The sequence below is a fragment of the Anomaloglossus baeobatrachus genome, chromosome 1, assembly GCF_048569485.1.
Source record: "Anomaloglossus baeobatrachus isolate aAnoBae1 chromosome 1, aAnoBae1.hap1, whole genome shotgun sequence".
Taxonomy (NCBI): domain Eukaryota; kingdom Metazoa; phylum Chordata; class Amphibia; order Anura; family Aromobatidae; genus Anomaloglossus; species Anomaloglossus baeobatrachus.
Window position 1 is genome coordinate 781,707,275 of NC_134353.1, and position 19,431 is coordinate 781,726,705.

Genomic DNA, 19,431 nt, shown 5'->3' on the forward strand with positions numbered 1-19,431 from the left:
CTTTTAACTAGTTAAATCCCGCTGTCAATCTTTGTTAGCGGGATTTAATGTGGGCCGTGTGGGAGCGCATCATTCCCCGCCCTCATTGGCGGTCCGTTTCATGATCACAGGGTCCAGATGGATTGTCATGATGGGGCATCCACAGGAGATCAGCAGTTCTGCTGTACAGCACAAGCGTTATGAGTATAGCAGCTTCAAGTTCCTTAAGAGGACTAATAAAAACAGTAAAATACGTAAAAAAAAGTTTAAAAAAAAATATTAAAAAAGACCATTTGCTGTCTGTGCTGTACCAAGCTCAGCAAGGGCCTAACCATTACCAATCTGACCACCACCAGCATGCTCAGGTACATGTCATCAAAGCATCCAACTAGCTGGGCTGAACACCTGGGTCCACAATCAATCAGTCTCTGCGGGTGACAACACTACCTCCACCCCATGTGCTACCTGTTTACAAATTCCCTGTCCAGAACGCAGTCATGGATGCCTCCACACTGCATCTGTCATTGCAGTTTCGCAAGCACCATCAGCAACAATGTCCAGTCTATTGTACCAGCACAGTGTTCAGCTGCACGTACCCCAGACCATGGAATACAAACATAAATATTCAGCCACCCCCAGGCCCAAACACTAAACAGACACATTTCCAAACTGCTTGCCCTGGAATGGTTGCGAATTAGGCTTGGGGACACTGAGGCTTTTTACATGCTCATGGTGGCTGTCCCTTGGTATTCGATCCCCAGCTGCCTCTATTTTTTCTGGTGTCCCATAACATTACCCATGCCCTGACCAACGTAGTTATTGAAACGGTCCACTTAACAACCGACACGTGGACAAGTGTTTGTGGATAGGGATGCTACATTCTACTGATGGCACACTGGGTGAAACTTGTGGAGGCCAGGAAAAAGTCGAACCCTGGAACGGCACACATGCTAACAACACCGCGGATTGTGGGCCATCAGGGTTTCCTCCACCTCTTCCCTCGTCTATCTACATACAGTCTCATCAGTACCAGCTGCCATCTCCTATCTCAGTAATGGGAAAGTTTTCACTGAATACAGATTTGACCTCAGAATTTAGAATTTTGATAATGACTGATCTATTCTGTTAGAGAAAAGAGCAAATTTGTCTTATAAGATTTATTACAAAGTTGCTTATTTTCATTGGCACGAATGATTTATGAAATAAAAATGAAAATAGTGGTTACGCTTTAAGCTAACCTGGATAAAGGTATATATGCGGATATAGTGTGGATTGTGTATATTGCATTGTTTGTATTTATGTGGTTTATGCATGTTACAAATATTGCATTCTATTTATTTTAGTTACAGTTCCTAATAATATGCATGAATTAATCTGATAAAACCAGTAATCACATTAATTTTACTATAAGAAAAACAATCCAGAAAAGACACCACAGTCCTACTCATTAATGAACCAAACCCTCATTTATCAAACACCAAGGACAAATGTTTGTAATAATTTGTTAATGTCTGCAATTTAATCTCCAGAGTACTAATTAACTGGAATATTTTGTCCAACAGTCATGTCCACATCTTTGGGTGACATATGGCAAAACTCAAACTTCAATACTTCATTGATTTTAATTCATTGAAACTTATTGTTATTTGCCATTTCAAGCTGAGGGATGCAATTGTGGCTAATGGGTTCGCTTTGTTTAATGGTTACATTGTGATAAAGCCCCCAAATATTATGTTGTCTGAGTTAATGTCACAATGTTTAAAAAGATCTATTATTATTATTATTATTATTATTACAATACATGGTAATATACAGTATAAAAGACCCACTCCAGCCATCACCCATAATGCCACTGGTTATAGTTACGCTAATATACAACCTATTGTTCTTATAACGTCCAGTTACCTTCCTAACTATTTATCTTATGTTTTTTTGTTTTCTAATACAGTTGCAATTTTGTTTTTTCCTCGCTTCTATACCCAGAGGTTCCCACCAGAATTGTTTAGTGTTGCAGCATGAGTTTAAGAATAATTTCTGCCAACCTTATTGTATAATCAAATGCTAGAAAAATATTTTTTAAGAAGTGGGGGGATATTATACAGAGGGCAGTGTGTGGGGTATATTATACAGAAGGGCAGTGTGTGGGGGGTTATTATACAAAGAGCCTGTGTGTGGGGGATATTATACAAATGAGCGGGGTGTGTGGGGGATATTATGAAGAGGAGCAGTATGTGAGGGGATATTATACAGAGGAGCAGTGTGTGTGGGGATATTATACAGAGGAGCAGTGTGTGGGGGATATTATACAGAGGAGCAGTGTGTGGGGGGATATTATACAGAGAGGCAGTGTGTGGGTGAATATTATACAGAGGAGCATTGTGTGAGGGGATATTATACAGAGGGGCAGTATGGGGGAAATTATACAAATTAGCACTGTGTGTGGGGATATTATACAGAGGAGCAGTGTGTGGAGGGGATATTATACAGAGGAGCAGTGTGTGGGGGGATATTATACAAACGAGCAGTTCGTGTGGGGGGATATTATACAAATGAGCACTGTGTGTGGGGGAAATTGTTCAGAGAGGCAGTGTGTGTGGGAGAGATATACAGAGGGGCATTGTGTGTGGGTATATTATACACAGGGGCAGTGTGTCTGGGGGGATATTATACATACAAATGTGTATAATTAATTTTCTGATGAAAATACTTCATTTTCTGGAACAATTTCAAGGGTGCTAACACTTTTGGCCATGACCATGTGTGTGTGTGTGTGTGTGTGTGTGTGTATATATATATATATATATATATATATATATATATTATAATATAATAATATATATATATTATACATACACGTTTTTCCAAGAGTGGTGGTCAGACTGTGGAAGGTTTGAGGGGTGGAGGCAAAGCTGGGGTGGAGCTTGGGTGGAGTCTCAAGGGGGCCTGACAATTTTGTCAGTATGGAGCCCTGGAATTCCTAGTGACAGCCCTGGTGGTGTCCTTCATTTTTTGGATCTGTTTTGCTACTGACAGTTTTCTATATTTACAATTTTTTGTTTGTACCAGCAAATTGGCCCAGTGAAAGTCAGAATATCAGTTTGTTTAGTGAAGCACAACAGATAAGTGATGTAAGAAGTCAAAGAGTTTAAAGACACAGATCAGTCAAAATTAAGACTTCAAAAGGGAATCGTGTCCTGGATATACTGAGAAACCAAACACATTGCAGATACAAAAGGAAGGATAAGCCAACTTTCCATGATTGAGGCATGACATTAGCATTTCTGACAGTTATTCCTCAAATCTAATGAAGTAACGCTTTCCAATGCCTACATTGTTAATAAGACAGACAGCCAGCTAGTCATCAAATATTAACATATAAAAATGGAAGGTGAAAAATATAATAAAAAAACACTCATTATGTGTTGTCTCCAGCAATGACAATGTATGTGCTTAAGATGCATGTGATAGGACTAGAAATGACACGGTCTGAAAAAAAATCAGAGCAGAAAATGACCACACTATTGATTTAATACTACACAGCATGTTCATTATTCAGGAGGATCCTGCACTGAAAAGTAGTGGATTACCTTTACGGATTTTCAATGGAGCTAATCAGTGTGTGTCAATCCACAATGGAAATCTGATGCTGCAATTATTTCAAAGTCAGATTTGCGTAATACAAAGCCTGATTGTGTGAACATTGAATATTCCTGAAGCAACCTAGTAAATAATACTAATAATTAGATATATAATGATCATCATTACTTCTTTTACTTTATAACTGCTGCTTGTTGAACTAGAATAAGTAAAGAATATATTTGCTGTACCCGTCATGAGTTGGGGGGAGGGGGGTGGAGGGGTGGCAATGAATGCTGAGATCCCCATTAATCACTGTGCCCCCAGTTGGAATTTTCTGACTAACGACAGTAACTAATGGGTTAAAGTGCTTAAGGCTATGTGCGCACTAGGCATTTTTACCCGCAGATTTATCCGCGGTTTTGCTGCGGAAATTTCTTGAGAAATGTTTGAAATCTTTCTGCAGACATTTCCCAGCAAAACCTATGGGAAAAAAAAATAGCTGTGCGCACGCTGCGTTTTTTTCTCAAGAATATTCTTTGTGAAGATTTTCTTGAGAAAATTTCTTGAGAAAATGTGCATGTCACTTCTTTTCCACAGGTACCTGCGGTATACCCCCGGTATTTCACTCCATTCACTGTAATGTATTTGCGAAATTCCGGGGGTATACCGCAGGTAGCAAATGATGTGCGGTATACCCCCGGTATAGCCGCGATTTACCTGCGGCAATGTTCATCGCTGCCTGCGGTTTTGCAGGAAGTGATGTCATTATGACAGAAGAGGAAGCGGAGCAGAGAGTAAACACACACGTCACACTCCCTGGACGCCGCACAGAAGCACTTCCGTGTGACCTCCAGGTGCTCGTGCAGTCTGTGTCCCGCTCCGGCCCCGCTGCTGCCAGCACAGCAGTGTCAGTGTCTGCCCGCAGTGTCAGCAGCTTGTCACCCTGCAGCGCAGGCAGACACTGACACACAGCAGTGCGTGCAGCCGCGGGGATGACGGGCGCTGCTGTCAGGAGGTGAGATGAGATCATTACCTGCTGTGACGATCTCCTGCCTCCTGACGTCACCGCTGTCACTGCCGTCTATGCCCGCGGCCCGAGACTGTCACTGGCGGTGACGTCACGGGCTCTCGCGATACTGCTAAGAACGCGGCGGGCATAGAAGGCAGTGACAGCGCTTATGGCAGGACTGCAGGAGATCATCACCACGGGTAATGATATTATCTAACCTTGTGATGGCAGCGCTCGGCATCCCCTGCAGTGACCTGGGCTGACCTATTGATGTTAGCTCAGGTCACTGCATTACTCTCCCAGCCAATGGGGAACCTTCTGTTCTTCATTGACTGGGACAGTAACTATGGTATGGATCGTCGTGGGACCCCCCCCTTATTGGATTACGCCGGACCCAGATTTGATTGTTCTTGTCAATAAATTGGTGAAAGAGGGAATGTGGGCAGTGTTTTTTCAAATAAAACTTTTTGTGTTGTCTATTTTTTATTTCTTACTGACTGAGTTGGTGATGTCGGGTATCTGATAGACGCGTGACATCACTAACCCCAGGGCTTGATGTCAGGTGACATTACACATCTGGCATCAACCCCATATATTACCCCGTTTGCCACCGCACCAGGGCAACGGATGAGTTGGGGCGAAGCGCCAGGATTGGCACATCTAATGGATGCGCCACTTCTGGGGCGGCTGCAGCCTGCTATTTTTAGGCTGGGGAGTGTCCAATAACAGTGGACCTCCCTAGTCTGAGAATATCAAACCCCAGCTGTCCCTTTACCTTGGCTGGTTATCCAATTTGGGGGGGACCCCACGTTTTTTGTTTTAAATTATTTATTTAATGTAAAATAACAGCGTGGGGTACCCTCTGTTTTGGATTACCAGCCAAGGTGAAGCTGCCAGCGGTGGTCTGCAGGCTGCAGCCATCTGCTTTACCCTAGCTGGCTACAAAAGATTGGGGGGATCTCACGTCATTTTTTTTTTAATTATTTATTTATTTTTTTGGCTAAATACAAGGCTAGGCACCCTTTAGTGCCACATGAAAGTCACTAAAGGGTACCAGCTTAGAATATGCAGGGGGGTGGCATATTATATAGGTCTTTCTCATCTATCTATCTATCTATCTATCTATTCATCTATCCATCTTTCCCTCTATCCATTATCTGTCTATCTATCGATTATCTATCTATTATCTATATTATTTATTGAAGTTCAGCATGAAAAAACCGCAGGGACTAACCTGCGGAAAAACCGCGGCAAAACCGCGGCAAAATCATGGCAAAAACGCATGCGTTTTTCCCGCGGTTTTGGTGCGTTATTTTACCGCAGGTGCGGTAATCTTCAACTCCCAGAAGTTTCTCAAGAAATTTTCTTGAGAAAAATCACTTTTCTAGTGTGCACATTATATTTACTGCTAACTTTTATGGTTTTTACCAAAGAGGAATGGCTTATGGGAGAATTTTGCAAAGCAGTTCAAAGACATTCCCGGCCAGAGAATCTGTGGGCCATACCCCTTGGTGAAGCCCATAAAAAATGGTACGAAGTTAAAAGGTCCATATCTCTGGATCCATATGATGGATTAAAAATAAATAAAAATCTTTTAAATGATTTGTACCTATTATTTTTCCCATCCAACAAGATCATATCAAAAAGTCTGCTCAAGGTTATTTGCACTGGATGGAGATCTATGGACTCAGTGGCAGGTAATGGCTAGCAATGAATGGGGGCTCTAAAGAAACCGTGGCTTGCAATTCATGCTCTTTGGATTGTGATGGTGTTTTGTTAGGACGAGAGCTATTTTGGGAGCTTTATAACTGCCACTGAATGGAGATTCTCTATTTGAATTTGTATTTGGAAAGGTCTTTTTGTCGTTGTTTTTCATACAGAATGGAGCACCGATCTTTGGCTCAGAGTTACATGTTGCTCGCGGGACCATGATGTGTGGTTGTGGCTGTTTGCCCGCTTCATGTATTAACACCAGGTCTAGCAATGTAGTGACTTTTGTGAGTAGCCCTGCACAGAAAAGCAGATCTGGATATACTGGCTTTAGGGAGATATATTAAGTGCTAATTTGAACATAGGATGATACTGGCAGATAGAGGCGGTGCTTGTGGCTGAATCCAATAGTGTGGTGGGTGTGCTTGATGAAAAAAATCCCAATGAAGATAAGGTGAGAACCCATATATCCAAGTATATTGCCTCGGTGTGATTTCAGTGGAAAAGCTTTGGCTGTCATTTTACTGATAATCGGGGCCCTTGATGTCACTACTGTAGGGGAGGAAGGCTTTGGATGTCATATTTTGGGGGCTCTGGATGTAGCTGTTGCCCCTCTCTCAGACCTGAGCGTGGCTCCTGAGGTAAGAAAAGTTGTGAATCACTGCTATAGGGAATAGGATAGTCTATACTATAAGAGTACACTCACAGGAGTGTATGAATCGGACGAGTGCAATGTGAGAAAATCGGATGGTCAGCTTTTTATTAATGCAGATTTTGGAAGAGAGAAAAGTCGCAGCATGCTCCGATTGTCAGTGAGAGCCGTGTCACTTGCACCCATACAAGTTAATGGGTGCGAGTGAAACATCGGACTGCACTGAGATAATATCCAAGTGCAGAGCGATAATCACATCAGTTGACAATGGAGGAGATGGGGAGATTAACCCCTCCCTCTCCTTTGCATCTGTGATCTGATTTCAGGATCGGATCACATTTTCACGACACTCGGCTCACACTGGTAGCACAGCGGGAGCTGAGGGTCATTAGAATATCGCATCCAATGCACATGAATCGGATGCCATATGATGGTGTGACTCCATCCTTAAAGTCAGTTGTAGGTCAAAAGGATTCTCTTTTGGCCCCCGTCAGGTGAATAGAAGTCTATGGACATGCGATACAGCACAACCTTTTTCCAGGATACAGGCTTAGTGTAGCTCTATAAAGTGATCTTAACAGATCTTAAAACAATGCCAAGTAGGCTTGGATATGCTTAAAGAAGGCTCATGAATACCTACATGGAGACTAAAATACAATTAAAAAGTATGTAGAAAAATATCAGGGGCTAAGGAGTACTTTGCACGTTGCGACATTGCTACTGCAATCTCGTCGGGGTGACGCACATCCGGCGCCGGTTACGACGTCGCAATGTGTAAAGCCTAGAAGCACCGATAAACGATCGCAAAGGCGTCGAAAATCGGTGATCTGTGTAGTGTCGATCATTTCCATAGTTTCGCTGCAGCTATAGGTACGATGTTGTTCCTCATTCCTAAGGCAGCACACATCGCTGTGTATGAAGCAGCAGGAGCGAGGAACATCTCCTTACCTGCCTGCAATGAGGAAGTAAGAAGGTGGGCGGGATGTTTACGTCCCGCTCATCTCCACCCCTCCGCTTCTATTGGCCGCCTGCCGTGTTACGTCGCTGTGACGCCACACGACCCGCCCCCTTAGGAAGGAGGCGGGTCGCCGGCCAGAGCAACGTCGCAGGCCAGGTAAGTGCGCGTGAAGCTGCCGTAGCGATAATGTTCGCTACGGCAGCTATCACAAGATATTGCATCTGCGACGGGGGCGGGGACTATCGTGCTCGGCATCACTACAATCGGCTAGCGATGTCGCAGCGTGCAAAGTACCCCTAAGTAGAGATGAGCGAACCGGTCCCGGTTCGGCTCGAGGCGGTTCGCCGAACGGGGGGTCTGGCTCGAGTTCGGCTCGTCGAACGTTCGACGAACCGAACTCGAGCCCATAGGAAACAATGGCAGGCAATCACAAACACAGTAAAACACCTAGAAAACACCCTGAAAGGTGTCCAAAAGGTGACAAACAACTCACAACATAACACAAACACATGGGAAAGTGACAAGGACATATACTCATGTGAAAACAAAACAGCTGGACAAGGAAAAAGAGGGAGACACACAGATATATGAGTATATGCAAAGAAACATCGATTCCATTATTGTGCAACTTGAGCCCTGCTCATTTTAGGCTTCCAATCTGGATAAATTGCCTGAGCTCGCCACGTACGCCTTGAGGATCTTGTCGTGTCCTGCAGCCAGCGTTCTCTCGGAACCTGTCTTCAGTGCTGCTGGGGGTCTGCTGGCAGATAAGCACACGTGTCTGTCCACTGACAATGTGGACCTGGCTCTCAGAGGACTTTTCTTCCCCTGGGTCAGCCAGGGGAGGCGAAAGGCACGCGTATTTTTGAGAGTGCTTCATGCAAAGCATCTTTTTCTTTGTCAAAAGGGGGGCTCAACCGATGCCAGTCAAGTGGGGTGTGTGTGGCCCAGTTAGTGGCAACGAGGGAGACTGTGGTTGGAGTCCCCTCGCTGTGTCTCTAAAAGAACCAAGATGAACAAGTCATGGCTCTCAGAGGACTTTTCTTCCCCTGGGTCAGCCAGGGGACGGGAAAGGCACGCGTATTTTTGAGAGTGCTTCATGCAAAGCATCTTTTTCTTTTTCAAAAGGGGGCTCAACCGATGCCAGTCAAGTGGGGTGTGTGTGGCCCAGTTAGTGGCAACGAGGGAGACTGTGGTTGGAGTCCCCTCGCTGTGTCTCTAAAAGAACCAAGATGAACAAGTCATGGCTCTCAGAGGACTTTTCTTCCCCTGGGTCAGCCAGGGGACGGGAAAGGCACGCGTATTTTTGAGAGTGCTTCATGCAAAGCATCTTTTTCTTTGTCAAAAGGGGGGGTCAACCGATGCCAGTCAAGTGGGGTGTGTGTGGCCCAGTTAGTGGCAACGAGGGAGACTGTGGTTGGAGTCCCCTCGCTGTGTCTCTAAAAGAACCAAGATGAACAAGTCATGGCTCTCAGAGGACTTTTCTTCCCCTGGGTCAGCCAGGGGACGGGAAAGGCACGCGTATTTTTGAGAGTGCTTCATGCAAAGCATCTTTTTCTTTTTCAAAAGGGTGCTCAACCGATGCCAGTCAAGTGGGGTGTGTGTGGCCCAGTTAGTGGCAACGAGGGAGACTGTGGTTGGAGTCCCCTCGCTGTGTCTCTAAAAGAACCAAGATGAACAAGTCATGGCTCTCAGAGGACTTTTCTTCCCCTGGGTCAGCCAGGGGACGGGAAAGGCACGCGTATTTTTGAGAGTGCTTCATGCAAAGCATCTTTTTCTTTTTCAAAAGGGGGCTCAACCGATGCCAGTCAAGTGGGGTGTGTGTGGCCCAGTTAGTGGCAACGAGGGAGACTGTGGTTGGAGTCCCCTCGCTGTGTCTCTAAAAGAACCAAGATGAACAAGTCATGGCTCTCAGAGGACTTTTCTTCCCCTGGGTCAGCCAGGGGACGGGAAAGGCACGCGTATTTTTGAGAGTGCTTCATGCAAAGCATCTTTTTCTTTGTCAAAAGGGGGGGTCAACCGATGCCAGTCAAGTGGGGTGTGTGTGGCCCAGTTAGTGGCAACGAGGGAGACTGTGGTTGGAGTCCCCTCGCTGTGTCTCTAAAAGAACCAAGATGAACAAGTCATGGCTCTCAGAGGACTTTTCTTCCCCTGGGTCAGCCAGGGGACGGGAAAGGCACGCGTATTTTTGAGAGTGCTTCATGCAAAGCATCTTTTTCTTTTTCAAAAGGGTGCTCAACCGATGCCAGTCAAGTGGGGTGTGTGTGGCCCAGTTAGTGGCAACGAGGGAGACTGTGGTTGGAGTCCCCTCGCTGTGTCTCTAAAAGAACCAAGATGAACAAGTCATGGCTCTCAGAGGACTTTTCTTCCCCTGGGTCAGCCAGGGGACGGGAAAGGCACGCGTATTTTTGAGAGTGCTTCATGCAAAGCATCTTTTTCTTTTTCAAAAGGGGGCTCAACCGATGCCAGTCAAGTGGGGTGTGTGTGGCCCAGTTAGTGGCAACGAGGGAGACTGTGGTTGGAGTCCCCTCGCTGTGTTTTACATGCTTTTAGAAGGGCATGAAATGGCTTGGAGGTTGACTTTCATCATATGCAAACTGTTGGCTACCAAAATGCTGCCTTTCCAACAACTGTGGTTATAGGCAATGAGGAACATACTGATGAAGATGAGACGCAGATACCCGATTGGGATGACAACTTAAATATTCGGTCAGGGCAAGAAGAAACTCGGTCTGAGGGGTAGGGGAGTGCAAACACAACAATTGATGATTAAGTTCTAGATCACACCTACTGTCAACCCACAGTCAGACACTCGAGGAGGTCAACAGAGGCGGTGGAGGAGGATGCAACCGACGTCGAAGTAACCTGGCGCCTTCCTGGACACAGTCGGAGCACTGGTAGCACGTCTACAACTGCATCCTCAGCCACCACTCTGCCTCTGAGCATTATTCGGGGTGGATCAACAGGTCGCATGGCCTCTAAGCCTTGCCTAGCCAGGTCCTTTTTTGACATAGAAAAAGATCGCCCAAATTATGTGATCTGTAAAATTTGTCATGGTTCTCTTAGTAGAGGTCAAAACCTCAGCAGTTTGACAACTTCTTCCATGAATCGTCACATGAATAAATATCATATGGCCCGATGGGAAGCTCACCGTGCTGCAATGCGGCCTAGCGGAGCGAACCATCCACCGCCTGCCCCTTCCAGTGCATCCGCGCGCTCGTCATCTTCTAGGACTGTGGGGACAGCTGTCACACCTGTTTTTCCACCCACAACTTCCACCACTGTAACCGCAACAGGCAGTTTGCTTGGTAGGTCGTCAGTTGGTTTGGAAGGGGAAACAAGTGAGTGTGTACAGCTCTCTCAGACATCGATAGCACCAACTTTGGATGAAGGCAACATCATGTCTCCGCCTGCACTTTCCTCACAAAGCTTCATTTTTCCAGGGACACCCGACTCAACACCGTCTACACACAGCAGCCAGATCTCTGTCCCTCAGATGTGGTCAAATAAAAGGCCACTTCCTGCGACCCATGACAAAGCGAAGAGGTTGACTCTATCCCTCTGTAAGCTGTTGACTACAGAAATGCTGCCTTTCCGCCTAGTGGACACACAGGATTTTAGAGACCTTATGTCTGTCGCTGTGCCCCAGTACCAGATGCCTAGTCGCCACTACTTCTCTAAGAAAGGTGTGCCCGCGCTACACCAGCATGTCGCACACAACATCACCGCTTCCTTGAGAAACTCTGTGTGTGAACGGGTGCATTTCACCACCGATACTTGGACCAGTAAGCATGGACAGGGACGTTACATGTCGCTGACTGGCCACTGGGTAACTATGGTGATAGATGGTGAAGGGTCTGCTGCACAAGTCTTGCCGTCCCCACGACTTGTGTGTCAATCCTCTGTCTGTCCAAGTTCCGCCACTGCTTCTGCATCCTCCACCTCATCTGGGTCCTCCACCTCCGCCCCAAGCCTGCCTGGTCAGGCCACCAGCGTTCTCACTGCGCAGAAGGAATCACGCACCCCTCATTACTATGCTGGTAGCAGAGCGCAACGGCATCAGGCGGTCTTTAGCTTGACATGTCTTTGAAATAGGAGTCACACAGCGACTGAGTTGTGGGCAGCTCTGGAGACTGATTTTGATAAATGGTTGTCTCCACTCAACCTGCAGCCTGGTAAGGCCGTGTGCGACAATGCTGCAAACCTGGGTGCGGCCCTTCGCCTGGGCAAGGTGACACACGTGCCTTGTATGGCTCACGTGTTTAACCTTGTTGTCCAGCAATTTTTAACACACTATCCCGGCCTAGATGGCCTTCTGACCAGGGCACGGAAACTGTCTGCAGTGCTCACTTCCGCCGTTCAACCGCCGCACCTGAGCGACTTGCATCGCTCCAGAAGTCTTTCGGCCTGCCGGTTCATCGCCTGAAATGCGATGTGGCGACACGCTGGAATTCAACTCTCCACATGTTACAGCGACTGTGGCAGCACCGGCGAGCCCTGGTGCAATACGTCATGATGTATAGCCTGGGCCAACGAGATGCAGAAGTGGGGCAGATCACCCTGATGGAGTGATCTCAGATCAAGGACCTATGCACCCTTCTGCACAGTTTCGACATGGCGACGAATATGTTTAGCGCTGACAATGCCATTATCAGCATGACGATTACAGTCATTTACATGCTGGAGCACACGCTAAACACTATTCGTAGTCAGGGGGTGGGACAACAGGAAGGGGAGGAACTACAGGAGGATTCATATGCGCAAGACACAACAACATCACCAAGGTCCAGACGTTCATCATCACCAACGCGGCAGGCATGGGACCATGGGGGACAGGGATCAACAAGGGCGCATGGTAGCAGGTGAGATGTTGAGGAAGGTGCAGGAGGACATGAAGATATGGAGGACGAACTGTCCATGGACATGGAAGACTCAGCAGATGAGGGGGACCTTGGTCAAATTTCAGTTGAAAGAGGTTGGGGGGAGATGACAGAGGAAGAAAGAACGGTTAGCACCTCTATGCCACAAACACAGCGTGGACTTGGTGCGCATGGCTGCGCAAGACACATGAGTGCCTTCTTGTTGCACTACCTCCAACATGACCCTCGTATTGTCAAAATTAGAAGTGATGATGACTACTGGCTTGCCACACTATTAGATCCCCGGGACAAGTCCAAATTTTGTGACATAATTCCACCCATAGAAAGGGACGCACGTATGCAGGAGTATCAGCAGAAGCTGTTACTCGATCTTAGCTCGGCTTTTCCACCAAACAACCGTGCAGGTGAAGGGAGTGATTCTCCCAGTTGTAACTTGACAAACATGGGACGGCCTCGTCATCTTCAACAGTCTACCCGTACCAGTAGGACCGTATCTGGTGCTGGTAACAGCAATTTTATGGAATCTTTTCATAATTTTTTTAGACCCTCCTTTGCAAGGCCACCAGAGACAACAAGTCTGACACATAGTCAACGGATGGAGAGGATGATACAGGAGTATCTCCAAATGAACATCGATGCAATGACTTTGCAAATGGAGCCTTGCTCCTTTTGTGCTTCAAATCTAGAAAAATGTCAAGAGCTCTCCAGTTACGCCTCGAAGATTTTGTCGTGTCCAGCTGCCAGCGTTGTCTCTGAACGTGTCTTCAGTGCTGCTGGGTGTGTGCTGACAGATAAGCGCACGCGTCTGTCCAGTGACAATGTGGACAGACTGACGTTCATCAAAATGAACAAGTCATGGATCCAGAAGGAATTTACTACCCCTGTGTCATCCTGGGGAGAGTAAATGCTTGTGGATTTGGAATGTGCTTGATGCAAATCAAAACATCCTGTTTGCAACTAGGGCACAAGTGCTGCCACTGATAAGGTGTCTGTGTGGGGCCCAATTTTTGGAAAAAAAGGGAGACTCCGCTTGGAGTAACCCTTGCTTGCTGTGTTTTTTAAAAATGATACAAGATGAACAGATCTGAAGGCAAGATGAAGCCAACATCATGTCTCCGCCTGCACTTTTCTCACAAACCTGCATTTTTCCAGGGACACCCTACTCAACACCGTCTACAGACAGCAGCCAGATCTCTGTCCCTCAGATGTGGTCAAATAAAAGGCCACTTACTGCGACCCATGACAAAGCTAAGTGGTTGACTCTATCCCTCTGTAAGCTGTTGGCTACCGAAATGCTGCCTTTACGCGTAGTGGACACACAGGATTTTACAGACCTTATGTCTGTCGCTGTGCCCCAGTACCAGATGCCCAATCACCACTGCTTCTCCAAGAAAAGCATGCCCGCGCTACACCGGCATGTCGCACACAACATCACCACTTCCTTGAGAAAATCTGTGTGCGACAGGGTGCATTTCAACACAGATACTTGGACCAGTAAGCATAGACAGGGTCATTACATGTCACTGACTGGGCACTGGCAAACTATGGTGAGAGATGGAGAAGGGTCTGCTGTACAAGTCTTGCCGTCCCCACGAGTTGTTTCAATCCTTGTTCTGTATGTAGAAGTTAATACACTGCTTCTGCCTCTTCAACCTCGTTTGGGTCCTCTACCTTTGCGCAAACCCTGTGTGGTCAGGCCACCCTTCCTTGCAACTGCGCACAAGGACTACCACACACCTCCTTACTATGCTGGCAGCAGAGCTCAATGCCATCAGGCGGTCAAAGTTTTACTTTGAAATGTATGGGAAATGTGAGTCACACCGCTATTACAGAGAATAGTAGTCAGGCAGGGTCAAAACATTAATTGAGGAACAGGAACAGAATGGGACGGCCAGGACTTAATCAGAAAACAAGCAGAGGTGAAATGCGTATCGGCCAACAAGGTACATAAACAGCAAGCAGGAAAAGTAGTCAGGTAACAAGCACACAAAATCATAAAACTGAACTGGGGGTAAAATTAACCAGAGGTTCATAGCTATGTCTGGCAGTGGTCTGCAGACAGGATGGGCATAAAAAAGGGTGTGGTGTCTTCCCATTGGTTGTAGCTGAATGATGGTATTTCATCTGTGAGATACCCACCAGCTACATTCAGCCAGAGATTCTGCATCTGTCAAGGTAATGCAGCCCAGTGGGTGAGCATAACCTGCGTCCACCTGCGCCGCTGGCATCGACTACTCTCCCATCATCAGCACTATTCATGAAAGGAACACGTTGTCACCTGGCGACCGGAGTACAAATTGACGGAGCGGACTCCGTTGGTGACTTAACAGCCGTGTGCGGCAATGATGCAAACCTGGCTGCGGGCCATCCTCAGGGCAATGTGACACACGTGCCTTTTATGGCTCACGTGTTGATCCGAATTCTCCAGCAATTTTTAAAACACCATCACGGCCTACATGGCCTTGTGCAGCGGGCACGCTCGCTATGTGCTCACTTCCATCGTGCGCACACAGCAGCTCAACAACTTTCATCACTCCGGAAGTCTTAGGGTCTGGCAGTTAAACGCCGGAAATGCGATGTTCCGACACGCAGGAATTGGAATCTGCACATGTTGCAGCGTGTGTGGCAGCACCGCAGAGCCCTGCTGAAATACGGTAAGACATATAGCCTGGGATAAGTTGATCCAGAGGTGGTGCAGATCACGCTGCTGGAGTGGTGTCAGATCAAGGACCTATGCACCCTGCTACACAGTTTTGAAATGTCGACGAAGATGTTTAGCACTGGCAATGTCATTCTCAGCGTGACAATTCTGGTCATCTACATGATGGAGCACACTGTAATTATTATTCGGAGTCAGGTGTTGGGACAAGAGGAAGGGGAGGAAGTACAGGAGGAGTCATATGCGGAAGGGATAACAAGATCTACGAGGTCCAGATGGTCAGCGGCACCTATGCGGCAGTCATGGTGAGGGAGAGGGATTAACAAGGGCGCATAGTATCAGCAAAAAGTGTTGATGAAAGTGCAGGAGCCCATGAAGAAATGGAGGACGAACTGGCGATGGGCATGGAAGACTCAGCAGATGAGTGAGAGCTTGCTCACATTTCGGTTGTGCGAGGTTGTGGGTAGAGGGCAGAGGAAGGATGCACGATTCTCACCTCTCTGCCACCAACACACCAAGGACTTGGTCCTCCTGGATGCACAAGACACATGAGCGCCTTCTTGCTGCACTACCTACATGACCCTCGGATTGTATGAATTTGAAGTAATCCTGAATACTGGGTTGCCACACTGTTAGATCCCCGGTACAAGACAAAATTTGGCGAACTAATTCCTGCCATAGAAATAGACGCACGTATACAGGAGTATCTGCAGAATGTGGTACGCAATCTTAGATCTACTTTTCCACTAAACACCAGTGCTGCACAGAGTGAATCTCAACACTTTGTCATGGATAGGAGGAAATGGTCTTTTACTTGTCCACATCGGAGGGACCGAGGGATGGCTGCTGTGCTGAGATGGCGTTGAGTACGGTGTCCCTGCACAGTTGCACTTTTGGTCATATCCCAAAATGAGTTGAAAAAGGACAGATGCTGTTGGAAAGGGGAACAGGTGTGTTGGAAAGGGGAAAAAAATTTTGGTCCGTGGATTTGGTGGTTAAACAACTGTAACATTTGCTGAAGAAACAACATCTGTTACAGTGGGACTGGCAGATTTGGATAAAGTGGTATATAATCTGTGACCGCTATATAACAAAAATTAATAAGAAAAGAAAGAGAAAGGTATATATCACCTTCAGCAGTCAGTGTCCACCGTGCTCCCAGTTGGAAAAGGAGAGGTTGGCAACTTGAAGGTTTGGTGGAGGATACAGAGCTGTGTGGCTATGAAACTAATAGTAGCCTGAACCGAGTTAGACGCCATTCGGATCTGGAGACTGTGAGCCCTGTTAGCGTCACAGGGTCCACATGCCCACCCAGCCCAGGAACTCCCTGTTAACAACACAGGGGCCATTGAGTACGCTGACCGTGTGCGTAGGGGCCACACCTGTGGACAGCAGGCGCATCAGCAGCAGCAGGCCTGTTAATGCCACTGGGCTGCACAAGCAGGACTGTTAGGACAGGAGCTGGTCTTAACCGTTCTGCGTTACCAACTGTGGTGGTGGCCTGCATCCACCACCCTATCCCTGCCTACCTCTGGCCTAAAGCCGCAATGGGTTCAACACATGGAGGTGTGCTCTTTCGGAGCATAATAGAAGACTGCGCACCTCCTTGTTGGCTCCAGCCCCTTTTATAACCTGGGTCCGCCCCAAACCAGGGTGAACCACAATGCACCTCCTGGAGACAAAAGCAGAGTGACACGTCATGAGTGGCATAACTAGCGTCCTATTTGGAAACGCAACTTCAATGATGACCTCATGGCTGCCATGACCCAAACACCTCACCAGTCATCGTCTGACCATCAATAATGCGGTGACAAGTCATAGGTGTGGGCCTCTGCAAGCCATTTGGGAGGACACCTGATGCCCTGTGGTCTATATGGGACCCCCACATCAGGGCCAGGGCCAAAGAGTTCATTACCGGACCTAGTCTCTGATGCAGGAAGTGCCTGAGCATGCTCAGTAGCATGAAATACAGTCTCTGAAAAAAGACTATCAGCTTTAGCATGGTGTCTAGGCACAAAACAGGACTTAGACCCGGCACAGAATGCAAGCACCTGTGCAAAGAGGCTTTTCACACTTAGTGTGGGAGCATGCGCTGTATCCCGAAATGAAGACTTAGCGTCAGGAATGGCACAGTCAGGCTGAGCATACTCACTAGGCGAAACACTGTAATTATGCTGCAGCTGGGGTACATCGGCACACGCATGCGCACTAGCTGCCTCTCCACACTTAGACGTGGAGGGGAAATTTGTCTTGGAGATGCTGTCTATGAACAGAAGGAAAAGCTAAAGGAAGCCTGACTTTCTATCCCTCCGAATTATGAAATGCAGCAATGAATTCCATGAGTTTGCTATAACATTAGCGTAGCTAAATGTGCATGAGGGTGTGATGTAGAGGTGCTAGAAATAGCTTGTCACCAGTGGGGCACTAATGGAATACAACAGCCAGTTCTATGATGCCACAAAATGGCAGTATTTTGTGCTATCATTATAGCTTATTAAAAACAGAGCACGAGGTTGTCATGCAGAGGTGCTGCACATAGATTTGCAGTAGTGTGAATAGACAAAAGTACAATAGCCACGTTTAGGATACAACTAGGTACACTGAGTGTTTGCTACTATAAATGGCTGAGTTTAAAAAAGTTTGAGTGTGCAATGCAGGCAGACGTGCTGCAAATAACGTTCCAATACTGTGAATTGACAAAAGTACAATAGCCACGTTTAGGATACAACTAGGTACAGTGAGTGTTTGCTAGTATAATGGCTGAGTTTAAAAAAGTTAGAGTGTGCAATGCAGGCAGACGTGCTGCAAATATCGTTCCAATACTGTGAATAGACAAAAGTAAAATAGCCACGTTTAGGATACAACTAGGTACACTGAGTGTTTGCTAGTATAATGGCTGAGTTTAAAAAAGTTAGAGTGTGCAATGCAGGCAGACGTGCTGCAAATAACGTTCCAATACTGTGAATAGACAAAAGTACAATAGCCACGTTTAGGATACAACTAGGTACACTGAGTGTTTGCTACTATAAATGGCTGAGTTTAAAAAAGTTTGAGTGTGCAATGCAGGCAGACGTGCTGCAAATAACGTTCCAATACTGTGAATTGACAAAAGTACAATAGCCACGTTTAGGATACAACTAGGTACAGTGAGTGTTTGCTAGTATAATGGCTGAGTTTAAAAAAGTTTGAGTGTGCAATGCAGGCAGACGTGCTGCAAATAACGTTCCAATACTGTGAATTGACAAAAGTACAATAGCCACGTTTAGGATACAACTAGGTACACTGAGTGTTTGCTACTATAAATGGCTGAGTTTAAAAAAGTTAGAGTGTGCAATGCAGGCAGACGTGCTGCAAATATCGTTCCAATACTGTGAATAGACAAAAGTACAATAGCCACGTTTAGGATACAACTAGGTACACTGAGTGTTTGCTAGTATAATGGCTGAGTTTAAAAAAGTTAGAGTGTGCAATGCAGGCAGACGTGCTGCAAATAACGTTCCAATACTGTGAATAGACAAAAGTACAATAGCCACGTTTAGGATACAACTAGGTACACTGAGTGTTTGCTAGTATAATGGCTGAGTTTAAAAAAGTTAGAGTGTGCAATGCAGGCAGACGTGCTGCAAATATCGTTCCAATACTGTGAATAGACAAAAGTAAAATAGCCACGTTTAGGATACAACTAGGTACACTGAGTGTTTGCTAGTATAATGGCTGAGTTTAAAAAAGTTAGAGTGTGCAATGCAGGCAGACGTGCTGCAAATAACGTTCCAATACTGTGAATAGACAAAAGTACAATAGCCACGTTTAGGATACAACTAGGTACACTGAGTGTTTGCTACTATAAATGGCTGAGTTTAAAAAAGTTTGAGTGTGCAATGCAGGCAGACGTGCTGCAAATAACGTTCCAATACTGTGAATTGACAAAAGTACAATAGCCACGTTTAGGATACAACTAGGTACAGTGAGTGTTTGCTAGTATAATGGCTGAGTTTAAAAAAGTTT